Raw genomic sequence first — 18512 nt, forward strand, 5'->3', positions numbered from 1 at the left:
AATAAATGCAAATCAATCGTGCCAATATAAGTTGGAAAATATTTGGGTGCTACAATTGATATCCCCATGTACGAATTTAAGAAGCTCCATAGGAATATCACATGCTTTACACGGAAAGGGTAAAAAGCTGGAGTCACCAAGCAGATTTTGTGCTCTAATCTATATATGAGGTGACTACTCAGAACTACAAACATGCAATGACTCAGCTCAACTTAAAATCATAGAGGAATGGTACTTAGCAGAGTCTAACAGACAGCAGTGTACCATGGACACAGCAGTGTAAGGTTATCCTGCTTTGGTGTGCCCTGTGGGTACCTAAGCTCTAACCGCCCAAGTTTCTCTACATTAACCCTGTAACGAAGGCAACAATACAAACATGGGACAAATTAGCGACTCCCATAGGGCTAACCACATTTCCATCACCATTTAGCCACCAACAAAGATAACCCTGATTTTACTCTGGCAGCCGGATCCTTTGCTTCATGGAGAGAAAACAGAGACTGGTGTATCTGCCATGTTTAAGAGCACTAAAGTAAAATCATTTAACAGCTCGAAAGCAGAATTTAAATTGAAGGGACAGGATCACTTTCAATACCACCAAGTAAGACATTGGGTAATAAATAGAGAAATAAGAAAAGCAGCCACGAAAAAACAGACACAGTTTGAAAAATACATCTCTTAAGCAGGATTGTCATCAAGGCTAATATCTAACATATATCCGATATTACTACATACTCCTACGTTCGGGAAATGGGCTTACATGAAAGCCTGGGGAAACGATCTTGGTAAACAACTCCTTGAAGAGGAGATGAATATTTGGCTGAGAACAAAAACTGAGTCTATGTTGATACAACAAAGAAATAGCCTGCAAACTGAACCTTAGATGGTAGTTCACACCGCTTAACCTCAGCAAAATTGGGAAAGGAACCCTAAGTGAGTACTGGAGAGGATGAGCGGCAGAGTGTTCCTTAATACTTAACTGGTGGAGCTGCCCAAAATGTTGTGGGAGCATGTTCTGTACTACGTCTCTCATATGGAACCAATCCTTTTCCCTTGACCCAGGAGTGGTGCAGTGGGGAACCCCCATCAAAGATCTGTTATTTTCTAACAAAGGGAAAATAATCACGACAATGCTTCTAGCAGCAAAGTTAGTCACTGGGGAAAGATGGGAAGATCCCAAAACACTACACATTAACCTTTGGTGTCATCAACTCTGGAACGTACGTGCTTTGGAGAAATTATCAGCAAACATAATGGGAAACCACAACTCATTCACTAAGAAAGGGGGAGCAATAATATCCCCTTTTTGTTAGACTTTAGATCGGTCACGTGCGCTAAACATACTTGATATAAAAAGGGTTGACTTGGGTTATAGATGCAGACAGGGATGTAGAGGGAGAGTGTAATAGAAAACCTAATGGATGGCATTAAGAGTAATTGGTCTAAATGCTAGACTTTAAATAAAAGATGGTCATAAATACAGAGAACGTACATATCAATATAACACAGATATTTCACGTTATGAAGTTTAGAATCATTATACAGGTGTATTTGGAAAATAGAAAGCGGCCACAGTAACTCCTGCAGCTTTGGACCCTGGTGAAAGGGTAGAATGTGGAGGAGGATGGGGGAAGGCAAAGGGAAGGTACAAATCTGTTGCAGGTGATTTTGTTTCGAGAGGGGTTGTGCTTTCTATTGTAAGATTGATCACCTGTTGCAACTATGCAACATTAATAAAATACTTTGGAAAAAAAATATATTTTGCAACATACAGACAAAATTGTCTAGCAATGATGCTGTAAAGCTGGGCAGCCGAAAAAGACCCACACGTGTGCATCTGTGATAAATTAAAGTATATTCTTGCTTATAAGGGGCAGCGTTATCAGAAATGTAAAATAAAGAACACTCTAAGTGTAGCTAGAAATTATAGTAACATAGATGATGTACGCTGGATTAATGTGCCATTTATAAGGAGCGCACACATTTTCATTTCAGATGAGTTATAGTTTGAAGGCACTGTGAAGCATTTTGGATTTCACATGTTTTTTTAACCTTTATATTTTATGAATCGCTGCAAATGAAATTCTCACTAGCACTTTAAGTGAACTGCTGTTAATTGGAAGTGAGAAGGTTACCTTTGTCTGGGGTTGCAAGAAAGGCAGGATTTTAACACTTAACAGCAATCTATGTAGTTCAGTCCCTCCTACCATGTGTTTTGAATTATGGGACACTCGCTACCTATAAAATTAACCTTGTGCTTTGGATTCAGCAAGGTTTTCTTTTCAACTGAAACCTTGATTACTGCCCATCATTACAGCACCCCTACCTAATATTCAACTGCAGAATCCATTCTAAAGGATGCCTCATGTTAGATTTACTCTACCTGCGTTAGTAGATCTCAAACATTTTGACAGCAAGGGGGCGCTGAGCTTTCTGTGCACTCTGTCATCGAGTCCGGACGTGACGTCAGCGTTAGTCCAAATAGCTTGCAGCTCCCCATGACCTCCGTTCCTTTTTTCTATATGCGCTGCATGCTTCTGGGGGGGGGGGGAAATCTTCGACGCTTCAGATACATTTTCTCTGGCACACTCAATAAAACTTTCAAAAATCACTAAAATGTTGACACATAAGCTTTGCGGGTTTAAGAAGTGTTGATTTTGTAATTTGAAAATATTCCTAACGGACACCAGCAAGGTTTGTCTATGGTGCCTCTGTGCCAATCACACTGTTGCCAAGTGAGGTTCATGCCAAACAATGACACCAAAGGCACTGAAAGAGAGGGCTTCGAAATCATCTCTTGGGCGTCGAAGTCGGCCAGCACAACCCCATCAAAATGAAGGCCTGCCAAGAGAAAAGGCTCTACACCTGTCAACTGATTGCCGAAGTATTCAAGGACAGGTCGGAAAAACATAGAAAACAATCAAATAGGAACGAATACAGACATTCGTCCTCTTCATCAAAAAAGGAGACAAAGATATTCATCATGGGATGAAATCTTCAAGAAAACGGGACCTCCCACTAAATCAAAGACAATCTGGCGTCCCATCCTTTCCACACCCCAAGAGCCCGGGGGCAGTTCGGCCTTAATGAAACCTCAAGATCGTTTAGACGCTTTAGGTGATATATACGCCCACAGCATTGTAAGATGATGTCTCTGTGCCGATTTCGAAAGTCCCTTCAAAGTAGACAAACCATCATTGGCGTGAAGATTTATCCCACAGACAAGAATATACTTTTTGGGTTTGTTTCAAAGCCTTTTCGTTGAGGCCTGTGACCTGATCCCATTTAGCTTCGAGCCATTGGCATTGAATTGAGCCCTGGAAAAGTTCCAATCAGAGGAGACCAGGCCGACAGTTAGCCTTGAATCTAAAGGATGCAAGTGGCCTAGACACCTCTCCAAAGTTTGAATTTGAACAGCCAGACCCTCAATGTCCTTCTAATGCTGCATACAGAAGGATGATTGCTAAGTTCACTGATGCCTTGGGGTTGGGGCCCAGCTGCAAAAGAAATCACTGACTATGATCTCACTGATATCCTCAACAGGGGGCCACAGGTGTAACCTATTCTACCCTTTCATGGTACTCTTAAAGACCCCTTGTTCGAGCTGTGGAAGAGACCGTGCTTAGCACCAGCAGTACACAAGAATCTGATAAGTAGGTACAAACCTGTGTCCACTGACCAAGACCTTCTGTCTGAACACCACAGTCCAGAGGTTGGTGGTAAAGGCAGCAACTTTTAGTGCTAAGGGAAGAACATACTCTTCCTTGCCTCCCAATAGGGACAACAAGAATTATGGCACTTTATGGCCTTAAAAGCAATTAACGCAACATTTGCTCTAGCCAAGTACACCCACACCTTGTGAGCGATTATATCGGAGGCTGCAGAAAATGTCCCGGAGGGTGAAATGAGAGACTGTTTCCTCAATATAATTGCAGATGGTAAGGAGTCTATGTGCCAAGTACAAGCACTTTTTGGACGACATTTGAGAGGAAGGCCTAGCCTTCATGAAGAGCCCATGCATGGCTTCAACCAAGCGAAGTTTGGAGAAGAAATACATGGTGCCAGACTCCCCGCCCAAGTGTTTGAGGTTACAACCCTCGCCAGACTTGGTATTGACGGCTGCTGCAAGGAAGCGTTCTGCTAACCCGGCTTCATCATCAGTTCCCCCAGACAAAGAGGGGAAGAAGATGGATTCCATGGGGAAGAGGGTAATTTACACGGCGGCATCCAGGATCAAGGTGGCTAATGCTCTGGCTATCTTGGCCCGATACGACCGGGGGCTTTGGTACAAGCTGGGCCCGATCCTGGAATTCCTCCCAGACTACAAGCAAATGGAAGCTCTCGTCCTCTTTCAGGAAGGGGAGGTGGCGTCGGACTATGCCATTACCCTGGCAGTGGACCACTACGACACAGGTTTCCGGCAGATGGGATGGGAAACAGATTGAGAGGGATGGTTGAAGGCCACAAACTTTGTCAGGACGTTAATGCAAAGGTAGGAGTCATGCTTTCGAGCCATAAAGACGAATACAGAGACTGCACATTCCCCTGGCACTCTTAAGCAACATCACTAGTCTTTTCACTCCTCCACAGGAAAATCGAGCAGATCATCCAAGGGATTCTCCACATCATACAGGCAATTTCCCTGATCCTCCATGCAGAAAAACCTACAGGAGTGGCTCCCAGGCCTACGGTAGCGGAGGTTCGCATTGCTGTCACCCGCAGGGCAAGCTGCCGGCGCCCAAACAAGTCTAAACCGGCCAAGATGTTGGGCCCACATTCATGCACTCCGGTGGGAGGCTGGCTGACTAGGTTCGTCAGCGAGTGGAAGATCACCACAACAGATGGGTGCCCAGGGGCATACCTTGGCGGTCCAAATGCAGGTGCCCACGTATTCCACTGGTTCCTTGTCAGGAGCAGTACATTCCTGAGCTCTTGGAAGAAGTGTGAACCATGTTACGCAAAGGAGCGATAGAGCTGGTTCCCCAATGACTCCCGGGGCTCTGAAGTCTATTACAGATACTGGTCAAAAAGAAGACAGTGGGTTGGAGACCTATCCTGGATCGGTGCCGTCTGAACAAGTACCTGAAGTCCCGAAAATTCAGAATGATCATGTTGCAGCACGTGCCCGACCAACTGGAGAAAGGGGATTTAATGACGACATTGGACCTTGAGGACGCGTACTTCCATGTCCCCATCCACAGGAAACATTGAAAGTTCCTAGGGTCCGTGGTGCAAGGCCAACACTACCAGTTCAAGGCCCTACCATTCGGCTTGAAATCGGCCACAAGAGTGTTTACAAAATGCCTGGTCCCGGTGGCGACCCACCTGTATGTATACCCGTACCTGGACGATTTGATGATACGTGCCCGCTCTCGGGAACTGGCCAACGAGCACACGAAGGAGGCGGTGCGGCTACTGTCAGAGCTGGGACTCTCTGTAAACTATCCGAAGTCCTGCTTAACGCCATCGCTGAACGCACTTTTCCTCTGCGCCAGATGCAACACGGCAGCCTGCCTGGCGTCACCCTCGGAGAGGAGGCTAGCAGCCATTCAAGAGAAGATGCAGCGACTGTCGTCCGCGAAGACGGCCACGGTTCAGGCCATCAAGTTGTTGCTGGGCATGATGCTGTCCTACATCTACCTCGTCCCTCTCTGCAGGTTGCAGATGCGACCCCAACAGGAATTCTTGGATGCACGTTGGATATGTGTCCGCGATTTTTGCGGACAAGATCCCTCTCAACGAGGAGCTCTCACGGGCAATAGCGTGGTGGGGGGGGGCGTGCGCTCCCACATTGCCCGGAGGATGGGATTTCAAACCCCACCATACCAGGAGACGGTCACTGTGGATGTTTGGGGGACTCACACTGGACATCTACATGCCACAGGTCTGTGGCTTCCAGAGGAGAAGGATCTGCACATCAACATCCTGGAGCTACGGGCAGTGATCTGGGCCCTTGACTCTTTCCTAAAGTCTCTGAATGGAAAGGTGGTGAGGATCTTCAGGGACCACACCACCACCATGTTCTGCATCGGGAAGCAAGGGGGCACTTGATCCCCAGCGCTCTCCAATGAAGCTCAGCAATTGTGGCACTGTGCCATCGGACAGGATGTTCCTCGTCCCTCTTCACCTGGCAAGCGTCAAGAACACCATTGCATCTCTACGCGGATGACATGGTACCCTTTGTCACTGACCCCAAGTGCAACCTAGATCATGTGGGACGTACTGGCATTCAGAGATTTCTCTGAGCGTAGAATCAATGCTACAAATTAGGTCCTTTTCCTGCTTAATGGCAATGTCAAACGTTATGTGGACAGGTGTGGGTTCCAATGGCAGCACGACCATACCTGGTACTTGGGGATACACATCGCCCAAGCCCTGCATGATCCATATGTGCATAATTATCTGAGAGTACTGGAACAGGCCAAAACAACAGTAGAAAGGTGGAGGGATCTCCCTCTCAACCTTTATGGGAGAATCTCTCTGGTCAAGATGGTGCTGCTACCCCGGTTTCTGAATGTGTTTCTTGATGTCCCATTAGTGGTATCTAGAGGGTATTTCCGGGAATTAAGGTCTGTGGTTCTACGGTTCATCTGGGCAGGGAAACGGGCCAGGATCTCTTGGGACAAGCTTGCTGCGCCAATAAGCTAGGTGGGCGTGGCACTGCCGGATTTTGAAACCTACTATGAGGTGGCCCAGGCAGGGTTCCTTCTGTATTGGTTTGGGGACCAATCAGATAGGACACATGTGGAAGTGGAGAGAGCATTGGCGTCACCATTCCTTTTTAAGATCGGTCATCCTGACAGCGCCCTAAAAATTAACCTGGTAAACAACATGGTGGACTTGACCTGCAAGGCATGGGCCCGAATTGAACACAAGTCCAAAGGCGAGGTCATCTACTCCCCAGCCTTGCTGGTTATATACATACAGGGGATCCCCCTAACCAGTGAAAGAAGCTATGTCCCCTTTATGAATCGGGTGAAAGTGACTTGTTTTTGCGGTCTGTTCCCGAATTGTCTGTTCATAACACTAGAAGAGATGAAGGGCAGAGGGGAACTTAAATCTCTAGATGTGTTTCGATATTTTAGATTGAGAAACTCGAGATAGGTGTTTGATCTTCCCCGGGGAACCTGCAGTGGCTCCTTATCCTTAGATCAGATACTTCACGGTGGTCAGAATGGCAAAGGGGTCTCCGCTATGTACAGTACATGCCTTTAAAACCAAATTGCAAACAGGTACCCACCCCCGAGAAAGCTGGGAAATCGCATTGGGAAGTAAGATATCAGTCGAGACATGCGGTTATTGCTGTGTTGAAACAAGGAGGGTGGTACTAAAAGCTACATGCACATATTTAAGGTTAATCAATTTGTATCAGTTTTATCACACGCCTGCTGCCCTACACAGATTCTACTCTGAGGTTTCTGAGAATTGCGCACAGTGCGGCGGCACAGCAGCTGACTTCCTTCATATGGCGTGGGGATGCCCTACGGTCCTGTCCTTTTGGGTTGGGGTCTTCAGAACACTAGGGGAAATTACAGGGGAAATGCTAGATCCGAACCAGATAACTGCACTCTTGGGCTATACTTAACCCATCCCCAGAGGCATGAGGTGGTTGGTTGGGTTGCTGCTTCTAGCGAAAAGGCGGGTGGCGATGATCTGGGGAGGGACTCGGTCCTCAAGACTAGATCAGTGGTACACAGACATCCTGTACTGTAATGACATGGAGGTAGAATACAGCAGATCAGTGCACCCCCGGGTTAGGCCTAGAGACCTATGGGGACCATATATACATTATCTAGTCGCTTTGTCTCAAATACTGCAGGACACCTTGTCCCCAGTCATGGGAAACCCGGGAGATGTCATTGTGAAGGGAGAGACTGTCTGATGGGAAATTGCAAATTGTGGTTGGACTACTTCGCAAACTGGGACTGAGAATGCTACACCTCAACCGGCTGTGCTATTATGATTTTGTTGGGGATTTGCTGTTTTTCTTTCCCTGTGGTGTTCGTGTTTTTGGTTAAATGTTAGCACGCAAGTACCGTTGTATTGGAAAAAAAAACACCATTGCAGTCTCCCTCAGTAGGGAACTGCGCTCCGGCCACAAGTGGGAACTTCCTCAGGATCAGGTGGACCGCCTGTTTGTCGAATGGGACATACCCCCCACCCGATCAATCTTTTTGCCACAGCAGTGAACTCAAAATGCCAGAAGTTTGCCAGCAGATTTCAACAACCAAGGCGTTTGGGGTACGCGTTCTCCTTCCTGTCGGAAGGTTTGTTTCTGTATGCTTTTCCGCCGTTTACGCTCCTGCTACGTGTGATCAACACACTAGGAACGTGTCAGTGCAAGATGATTTGCTTTCATTGGCAAAAGCTGGTCTGTCTTACATGTCCATCAAGGTACACCTGGCGGCCATCTCGCGCTACACCAGATTCCCAGGAAGATCTTTGTTGTGTTCCCACAGACTCTTCAAGGAGTTTCTCAAGGGACTTCTTCGATCTTGCCCGCCAGTGAAGGCGCCTGCCCCAGCATGGGAAATCAACATAGTCCTGACAAGATTTATGGGGGCACCTTTCGAACCTATGCATCAAGCCCCACTCATCTTTCTCTCCTGGAAAACAGCGTTCCTCGTGGCCATCACCTCAGCCAGACGAGTGGGTGAGATCCAGGCCCTATGCGGCAAGCAGCCGTATCTATCTTTCCACGAATAAAGGGTGCTACTGCATAAGCACCCCTCTTTTATGCCAAAGATTCTGTTGGAATTCCACCTTAAAAAGTCTTTGGTATTACCTGTTTTCTTCCCGAAACCTTCGTCGCTTGCAGAGAGGACATGCATTCGCTGGATGTTGCTCGTGCCTTGAAGTTCTGAGTGGCACGCACAACGTTTTTGGAAGACTTCTCAGTTGTTTGTGTACTTTGGACCTGTGAACAATGGAAAGGCATTGTCCAAGACTTCCATCACAAGATGGCTGCACTATGCACTGTCATCTGCTGGCTAACTGGCCTCTGCTGGGCCGCCCGAGACGCCACTCCACCAGAGCAATCGCTGCAACAACAGCGTTCCTTTCTGGTGTACCCCTGCTCGACATCTGCAGGGTTGCGACGTGGACGTCCACGCATACCTTCACGAGGTTCTATTGCGTCGACAGGGATTCCAGGGAGGTGTCTAGAGTCGGCCCGGCAGTGCTACGCAGCCTGTTCGCTTGAGGTGAGTCTGTTGCAGGGGTAGGTGTTGATTACTTCTGTTGAGCCTTTCCACCTTCCGTGGTTGTGTAATGTGTGTTGCTGTATATTCGTTGTTCATGAGCATGTGAATCCGTGCCAGACCCCATGCTGGAGAAGGTTTGTTACTTACCTGTAACTGTTGTTCTCCAGCCCCTCTGCGGCTCTTTTTGGTCATACTGCCACTTTATGTGCTTAATAGATCTGAAGATGGCTGCCTGAGGCGGGGCTTAGGGAGAGGACTGTCATTGGATGGGGGCAGTATGACTCAGAGGACAGTGATTGGTTTCAAGGAGAAATACAGTTTTAAAGTTAAAGTGAAACTGTTTTATCTTTTACTGAGGATTCCCAGAAAGCCTGACAGGGAATATTCATGAGCATGTGAATTCATGCCACATCCATGCTGGAGACCAACAGTTACAGGTAAGTAACTTTAACCTTATCAAGCTTGTCCTTCTAAATGAGGTAGTGCCCTCCTCATGAAGCTATTATAACTGATGGCCTAGCGCCTGTTTACTTTGGACCGAGAAGAATCTAGAAACAATCGTGGCCACCTAACTGAAAAATGATGTACTTTAGTATATTGTACCATCTGCAATCTGGATTCTGCCCACGGGATGGAGTCCACTCTGATTGCTGTATGAGACGACAGCCTTTTGAGTACTGAAGAGGGGTATGTTTATTTGCTGTTAATGCTGGACCTTTAGGCTGGATTCAATACTGTTGACCACAAGATTATATTCTGTTTATTTTGTTGTTGTAATGACTGGTCTCTGAAATCGTACTTGCTTTATTTCGCTCGTTCTTGTCTAAGAGAATTCAGAATATATGTTTGTGTCTCTTCCTATCCAAGCCAGCTTGTGGAGTGCCTCAGAAGTCCCCACTCTCAACTTTTTTGTTGAACATTTATATCCACCCTCCGAGGTCTGTCGTGGATGCAGTTGGATTGAGATGCCATGCTCTACTGATAACTCCTAGGTATTCCTTAAGGTCACCTGGCCTGAGGTTGACTTTTGTGTTCCAACTGCTTGAATGAAGAGATCTTCCTCACAGACTACAATTGAACCCTACCAAGCCTGCACTTCTATTTCTGAACCCAAAATCCTTGCTGAAAGACTTTGCCATCCCCTACTTCAGACTGCCACCGACTTTCTTGGACAAAGTAAAGAATCTGGCTCTGGCTTTGTTCTTGCAAGCTAACCTTTGTGCTAGTCCCTGAGTCTGGGAGTTTGTTGAATCCTCCTTTTTCGATTTCTGAAGCTTTATTGTACCACCCTCACTTTGCTTGAGATGACTCCGATTTATGCCGGTATTCCAGATTACCTACAGAATCTTCTGCAATCTGTTAAGAGTGCAGGACTTTGTACTATACATAGCCTAAATTCTATTATGTTTCTTTAGGACTAGACAATCCCTCCATTGGCTACCTGTAAGGTTTAGAGTGCATCTTAAGTTATGCTTAGGCTTCAAATGCATTCACAATCAAATAAAACAGTGAAAAAGAAAAAGCAATGATGCAAATAGGGTATCAGGTAATAATATCCCTATATATATGGTCGCCGTATATAATGTTGCCGGGAAAAGGTTGTGGCGACATTATATAGGTCACCATATATGTAGGGACAGGGGGAGCGGGGATTGCGGGGGTGTCCCCGGTCCCCTTAAGAAAAAAAAGGGTTTGAGGGTTGCGGGGGTGTCCCCCCGCATGTTCCATTTAATAATGTCACTGCAAAAAACTGCAATTTTTCAGCCATTTTTTTGCATGGCGATATTTTTGAGGGACATTATTTCATGGAACCGCAGATAGGCATGCATATTAAAATTGTAAATTTAACCATCAATTTGTCACTAGCGTGTGACCCAGGGAATATAGATGCTATTCCAATCCCCCCACAGAAGGAAATCGCTCCCTGTGGTTAGTTTTAGACAGAATGGAAGACGAGGGTGGTGGGAAGGACCTTTGTAGTAGAGCCAGGCCCCTTTTGCTTGTGGGAACACATACATGGAGACAAAAGGCAGTAATTACTGGATGTCACCTGGACTGGTTAGAAGTGCCCCTGCGTCCTGCTCCTTAGCATTATCGGGCAGTTAAGCTGTGGGTTTTATGACACCAGAGGGTGTTCTTGGATTACAATTTAAGTTCTGAATCAGTATTGCCAACAAATATCAGAATGAGGGCTAAAACACAGCTTTAGTAACACACAATTAAGAATACACACAAATAAGTGTGAGTGAAGTGAAATTGGGTGCCACCGCAGGGGGTCGGGGAGCCAGCCGAGCTCGGGTACAAAACCGTTAAGGAGTGTTTCCACAGAGTAGGATAGATTCCGGGAAGAACGGCACAGACCAGGTAACCTTGGAGCCAGCAGGCCTAGGTAATTAAGGAGCCAAACAAAAAGTAAGTACCTTTGCCAAGTGATCATTTTCTGCAATCTTTGCCTTCAGTTCTGTTGACCCAGAAATAGTTTTCATACCAAGTTTTGTCCATCCCAGAAGTCCTCTTTAAGTATAGTTTGTCATTCTTGTTAATTGAGATTTGCTTTCCTGCCTTCCCCAGCGGAATACCTGGGCCTCCCCCAAACCCAGGCTGAAGAACTGGCAGAGGGCGTCCTCGCTGAAGTCCTCACGAGGCGCCCTTCTGCCAGAACGGGGATTCCACTGCAGACCGACGTGGTATCCCTCGCCAAGAAGCGGTGGTTCAAACCCCACTCTGTCCAGCCAGTCAACCGCCGCCTGGACGCCAAGTACAGGCAGATGGAGGAGGATACACTCTTGCTCTCCTCCCATCCTCAGCCACACTCCTCGGTGATCGCTGCAGGATCACTGTACTCCAAGTCTCAGTCGTCGTCCTCGTCTTCGTCATCTACGGCGCTGTTAGGCAAGCAGGAGAAAACCTTGGAGGCATATGGCTAGCCGGTCCGATAGCACAGCGAGTAGAGCGCTCGCTTTGACATCCGTGCAGAGCCTGCAGACACAGGTTCGAATCCCAGCCGGGCCAAACTCTGCCTTTTATCCATCCGAGGTCGATAAATGAGCACCACACACCGTGGGTGATAATAAGCAGCGCTCATATACCTGGGGTTTCGTAGCGCTATATAAATGAAAAAATAAGTAAGAAGCTGTACTCCACTTCCTTGCACCTGCGACAGGCCAACGCAGACGCCATGCTGGCAGCCGCTAACCAGAGGTTATTGTGGGAAATTGCCAACTTCCTCCCAGAACTCCCTGCCCAAAGCCAATCACGTTTTAAGGCGGGGCTAGCCAAAGCAAAGCTCGTGGCTCAGGATCTCATGGAGTCCACTCTGGCACACATTGATACCTCTGGACATGCCATCTGTATTGCAATTGACCTAAGAAGGATAGCCTGGCGCCGGGCAACCAAGTTCAACCTGGATTTCCAGGAAAGTATTTTAGACTTGCTCTTTGAGGGCAGTGACCTCTTTCACTCCAGCAGAGACTAGGAGCTGGACAACAAGAAAAATAGCTCCCAGACGGCTAAGTCTTTATCCATTCTGACAAAGACCACGCCCAAAGCATACTCCCAGTCTCCCCAACGCTTGGGTAAGGGTCGCTCATCTGGAGGCTTCCGTGGCTTCCAGGAATGGAGGTCTAGGCAGCTGGAACGCTCGCCGACCCCTAGTCGGCACAAGCATCAAAGCAGGGTGGGGCTCTTTTTCCAGTCCCCCTCCTCTGCCTCTGAGGGTAAGAAGTCTTGACAGACCCCTAAGGGTCTACGAGTCACCAATGGGGGAGGGCAGGCTTGCTTTTCACGCACACTTCTGGCGACAACACTGTGTGGACACCTAGATCCTGTCAGTAGTCTCCTTGGGGTACCGTTTACCTATCCCTGCCTCTCCTCCCTCTCCCGCAAGTTGGGACAGCAACTCTTTTGGCGGAGATTCGGTTTCTCGTCCTGAGCCAGGCAGTGGAGGAAGTCACAGCCTCTAAGCGAGGATTGGGCTTTTACTTCAGGGTCTTCGCCATTCAGAAAAAGAACCAGGCTGGCCTGAGTGTTGTACTGGACCTTTCAACCCTCAACCTCTCCTTACATCTCCAGAGATTCAAGATGGTGACGCCAGCCTTTAGTGCGGAGACATTATGCAGGGAAGACTGGATGTGCTGCCTGGACCTGAAGGACTCCTATCTGCACGTCCCGATTTGGCAACCCCATCGTTCTTTGATCTGGTTCACGATCATGGGCTGCCATTTTCAGTACAAGGTCCTCCCTTTTGGACTCAACTCGGCTCCCAGGGTCTTTACCAGACCCATGAATGTGGTGGCAGCCCTCCTCTGGGCTCAGGGCCTCCATATATACCCCTACCTAGACGACTGGCTTGTCAGGGCTACATCTCAAGACGCGGTTCACCACTCCTCCCATGCACTGATTAGCACGCTACACGACCTTGGCTTTTCACTCAACATCAAGAAATCACAGCTGGTGCCCACGCAGCCTTTGACCTTCCTGGGCCTAATCTGGGACACACGCTGCGAGAGGGTCTTCCCCTCGGAGGACAAAATAGCAGCCATTGGGCCACCTCCCACTTTCTCAGCCGGAGAGCTACTTCGGGTTGGTGGTTCCAGCGGACGGGCAAACCCTTCTGCCCCCCTCCCCCGTCCCACAGGTGTCTATCACCACAGACTCCTCCCTAGGGGGCTGGGTAGCCACCCTGGAGGACCTCTCGAACCATGGCACGTGGACCCGTCAAGAACAAGAATACCACATCAATTGGCTGGAAGTGAACGCCATTTGGTTAGCGCTCAGAGCCTTCCTCCCACGTCTCAGGGGATGGGTTGTCCTCATCCAGAAGGACAACTCAACCAGTATGTACTACTTCAACAAGCAAGGGGGGGGCCAGGTCCCCTTCCCTGTGCAGACTGGCGATCAACATGTGGGAATGGGCCTTTGAAGAGCATCTACCTCACAGAAGTCCACCTTCCGGGGGAATCCAACCTGGAAGCAGACATGCTCAGCAGTTCGGGAGCAGACAACTACAAGTGGCTGCTGAATGACCTTGTTGCACAGGAGATCTTCCAATTTTGGGGCCTCCCACAGGTGGATCTCTTTGCCACCAGGCACAACAAGAAGTGCTCCCAGTTCGCCTCCTGGCAGGGGCAGGGCCCAGGCTCCCTGGGCGATGCCTTGTGGATCCAGTGGAACGGCATGTCAGCATGCGCCTTCCCACCTTCCCGTCCACTCCACTGATTCACAGAGTACTTTGCAAGTTCAAGGAGTCTCACCAACTCAACCTCATTCTGATAGCGCTGGGGTGGCCAGCCAGGCCGTGGTTCTCGGAGCTGCTCAGCCTCTCAGCGGTCCCTCCAAACCACCTCCCGACGGACCCAGCACATCTTCTGACACAGCAGGGGGGCAAGGTAGTCCACCCCGCCCCCCAGAAGCTGGCCCTCACAGCGTGGTTCCTGAGCAGGTGACGCTCAGCCACCTCAGCCTATCTCAAGCCAACCTGGAAATCATACAAGGGGCTAGGAGCAGGGCTACCAGAGCCCAGTATAAGAATAAATGGACCCGGTTCTGCCACTGGGCGCACTCCAAGGATATTGACTCGCTGGCTTGTTCACTGGACGATGTGCTGTCATTCTCAGCGCACCTTTCCAACTCTGGCATGCAGGTGGACACCTGCCGCACAACTCTCAGCCATTGGGGCCTACAGGAATTCATAGGAAGGGGTCTTCTCCTCCAGCCCGATAGTCGAGAGACATTTGGCTGTGCTCGCTAGACTCTACCCACCCATCAGGAAGCCACACACCGTGTAGACCTTAAACCTAGTCTTGGGCGACCTTGTGCGCCCGCGCAGGGTCAATGAGATCCAGACTCTAGTCTCCTCAGAGCCGTACATCTTTCACACGGATAAGGTGGTCCTGCGGATTCATCTGACATTTCTACATAAAGTGCCATCACCCTTTCACTTAAACGAGGAGATCGTCCTTCCAACATTCTTTGCAGACCCGAAGGACGAGCCTCAGAGTTTTGCACTGCCTGGATGTCAGGCGTGCACTGAAATTCTACCTGGACAGGACCAAGGGCTTCCGCAAGTCAAATGCCCTATTCATCACCTTCGGAGGCGCCAGGTCGGGCTATCAGGCCTCCAAAGCCTCCATCTCCTGCTGGATGGTCTCGGCCATCAAGGAAGCGTACGAGGGCCAGCATAGACCCCTTCCGGCAAACATGCATGCCCACGAGGTCAGGGCCAAGGCAACGGTCATCGCCTTTCAGCGCCATGTCCCCTGGCAGATCATAAGCAGGGCGGCCCCATGGGCCACTCCCTCGGCTTTCTGCAAGCATTACTGTTTGGATGCTGGCTCCAGATCAGATGCGGCTTTCGGACAGGCGGTTCCCCAGAACCTGTTTGCTTAAGGAGGGTCTCCTTTCCACCCTGGGGCTACATTGAGTTGTAATCGCCCATGCACTATGGAGGAAAGGGGACGGGACGGAAGAGTAATTATAAGTTACTCACTGTAGTGACTATGGTACTCTTAGTCCATAGGCCCCTTTCCTCCAAACGTTCCACCATCCTCCCCCCTAATAATCTGGTGTCATTAGGCAGTGGCAAACCTGTTGTAGACGCGTCTTTGGGGACTGAGGTGTGGTGCCGGAGGGCGGAGTCAGGGCAGCGTATGCTCCCAGGGCCGCGCCTCAGCGCACCTCTAGATTTAGTGGGAAAGAAGATTTTCCTGGTGAAAAAGGTTCCGTCTCCCGTCCCTCGCGAGGGACGCCCATGCAGTATGGAGGAGAGGGGACTATGGACTAAGAGTAGGTTAGTCACTACGGTGAGTAACTTATAATAACTGTATAATGCCGAGCATTGATTAATTTCAATCTGCTGATTAATGTGATTTTACAAATGCCAATAAAAACATTTTAAAATAAACTAGAAGAGGTCGCAACGCTGCTGCTCAAGGACTCCATCGAAATCATCCCACGAACCAGGTAAACAAGGGTATCTATTCAACCTACTTCCTTGTGCCAAAAAAAGATCTAACAATGCGCCCAGTATTAGACCTACACCCTGCAAACACCTATGTCAAGCCACAGAAATTATGCATGACAACGCAACAAGAAGTCATCCCACTGCTAAAGCAGGGGTACTACATGGCAACATTGTATATGAAAGATGCCTATTTTCATATTTCAATGTACCCAGTGCACAGACGATTCTTGCTTTTCAAGATGGCAAACCAGCACTACCAATTCAAGGTGCTACCCTTTGGCATAGCATCCACTCCAAGGGTATTTACCAAGGTACTGGCGGTGGTGGCAGCGCACCTGCACAGGGAGGCAATCCCAGTGTACCCCTACCTAGACGACTGGCTGATTACAGGGGAGTCTTTACCAAATTTGCATACAAAATACTCAAAGAACTATAAATATTCTCTTCCAATTGGGCTTCTCAACAAACTAGAAAAAAACAAGCCTTGTACCAAACAAAACCAAACAGTTCCTAGGATAAACACAGAAGAAGGGTTAGTCTTTTCATCAAAGGAAAGAGTACAGAATATGTTAATGCAAATACCTCATTATCAAGCTGGTCACCAGATAAGCGTAGGCAAAGCTATGCGTTTGCTCTGCATGATGGCATCTTGCATTTACCCGGTCCCACACACGTTTGTGCATGCGCCCCATGCAGGAGTGGTTTGCGAAACAGTGGTCTCAGGCAAGCAGACGGTCAGTGGTACGATCTAGTGTTCGTTTTCGCCAACACTAGTATAACACCTTTGCTGGTAGACAAAAGAGAATCTGTTGAGGGGAAAACCTTCCACGAGCCTGCGGTGCAAAAGGTAGTTACAACAGACGCATCACTGTCTGGGTGGGGGGCACATCACCTTCATCACTGTTAGGCAGAAACCTGTGCAGTTCCCTTAGGGACCGATGCAAAAAGTTAGCAGTAAACCCAATTGGTAGCAGTTTGCACCACCCATATTTACCTGGTAGCTGTGGCTGAGCAGTCAGACTTCTCTCAAGAAGAGTTAAGCAGTATACAGAGCATGCACAATAGGGCAGGTAAACACAGTAGAACAAGCAAACACTGACCAGAGCTTTGGTGTAAAAGATATATAATTATTTATTTAAAAACACATCTAACAAAACACACTGGCACTAATCTGAAGCAAGTTCAAAAACAGTCACTAAAGTATATACACTCCCTTAAAAGAATATTAGACAAGTCTTAAGTAAAGCCCCACTTATTTTCAGGCAGTGGTGAGCGCTTAACGCAGATGCACTCTAATAATTTGGTTTAAAAGGGAGAGAAAGGCAGAGCATAAATTGAAACAGATCCCAACACTTTCAAAAGAACACAGCAAGAGAGGAAGGCAGAATCAAAACGTGAAGTTAGAGTTCAGAAAGCCGGATCCACTTTAAGAGGATCAGAACGAAATGTGTTCAGGGTCACACGGTTGAAAAGTGCACAAAAGTCTCAAAGGTTCAGAAAGAAGTTGGACCAAAAGAAAGGGACCAGTTAGATGGTCAAGAGGCCAGCCGAGTCTAGAAGGTTAAGGATTTACTGTCACCTTGTAGCAATCTATAGAAAGAGAGGCCAAGCGGACACAGTACCTTGAAATGGTGAGAACACTCCAGCTGGGGCAGTTGTTCCTGGCAGCGGTTGCGAGTCGGTGCTTCGTCCGGCAGAAGAGAAGATCTCGGCGGGGAGGAAAGCAGGAGGCCGTTGTGCTTCCAGGGAAGAAACCAGCCGCGGAGTTTCTCGATTCAAAGGAGTGGTCCTTTCTTTCGCGGTCCAGTGGTAAGTGGCTATCCGGTTGCCGGAGTGCTTGGCACGGGCAATTCGACCAATAGACGTCCTGGTAGGCGAAAAGGAAAGTGAACTGGTTGTCCCCATCAGTTCAAGGGGAAGAGACTCTCCGACAAGAAGATCTCCTCTGTGGTTGGGAAGTGGTGAGACGGTTCAGCAGGGCTCCACCGGTGGTGTCGTCGTTGCAGGTCGGCTCAGCTTCTCCCTCTTCGGATTCTCAGGTCATGTGGCGACTTCTGAAGTTCCAGTCCCAAAAGCCCTGCTTTTATGCAAGAAACCCCCTTTCATTCAGCCTAGCTGTCAATCCAACATGCTAAGTAGTGAGCCGGCCGGCTCACTACCTGGGCCAATCACACAAGAGTGCGACTTGAGTTGCCAAGGCAACTCAGTCCAGGGTGCCTAAACCCCCTACCACACCCCCTGTGGTACCCAGACAGAGTGGCACCAATTTTGGAGGCTTCTGTGGAGAAACCCGCCAAAAAGTGTAACAAAGGGCTCGACTTGGGTTGGAGTCACAGAAGAGAACACAA

General features: G+C 48.5%; 1 protein-coding gene across 8 annotated transcripts in view; it reads left to right on the top strand.

The window, feature by feature from the left end:
• Positions 1-18512, top strand: part of WNK1 (WNK lysine deficient protein kinase 1) — a 2404646-nt gene that overhangs the window by 2321724 nt on the left and 64410 nt on the right. The window lies entirely within an intron of this gene.

This window comes from Ambystoma mexicanum, chromosome 12 (assembly GCF_040938575.1).
Source record: "Ambystoma mexicanum isolate Mex_15411 chromosome 12, UKY_AmexF1_1, whole genome shotgun sequence".
NCBI classification, from domain to species: domain Eukaryota; kingdom Metazoa; phylum Chordata; class Amphibia; order Caudata; family Ambystomatidae; genus Ambystoma; species Ambystoma mexicanum.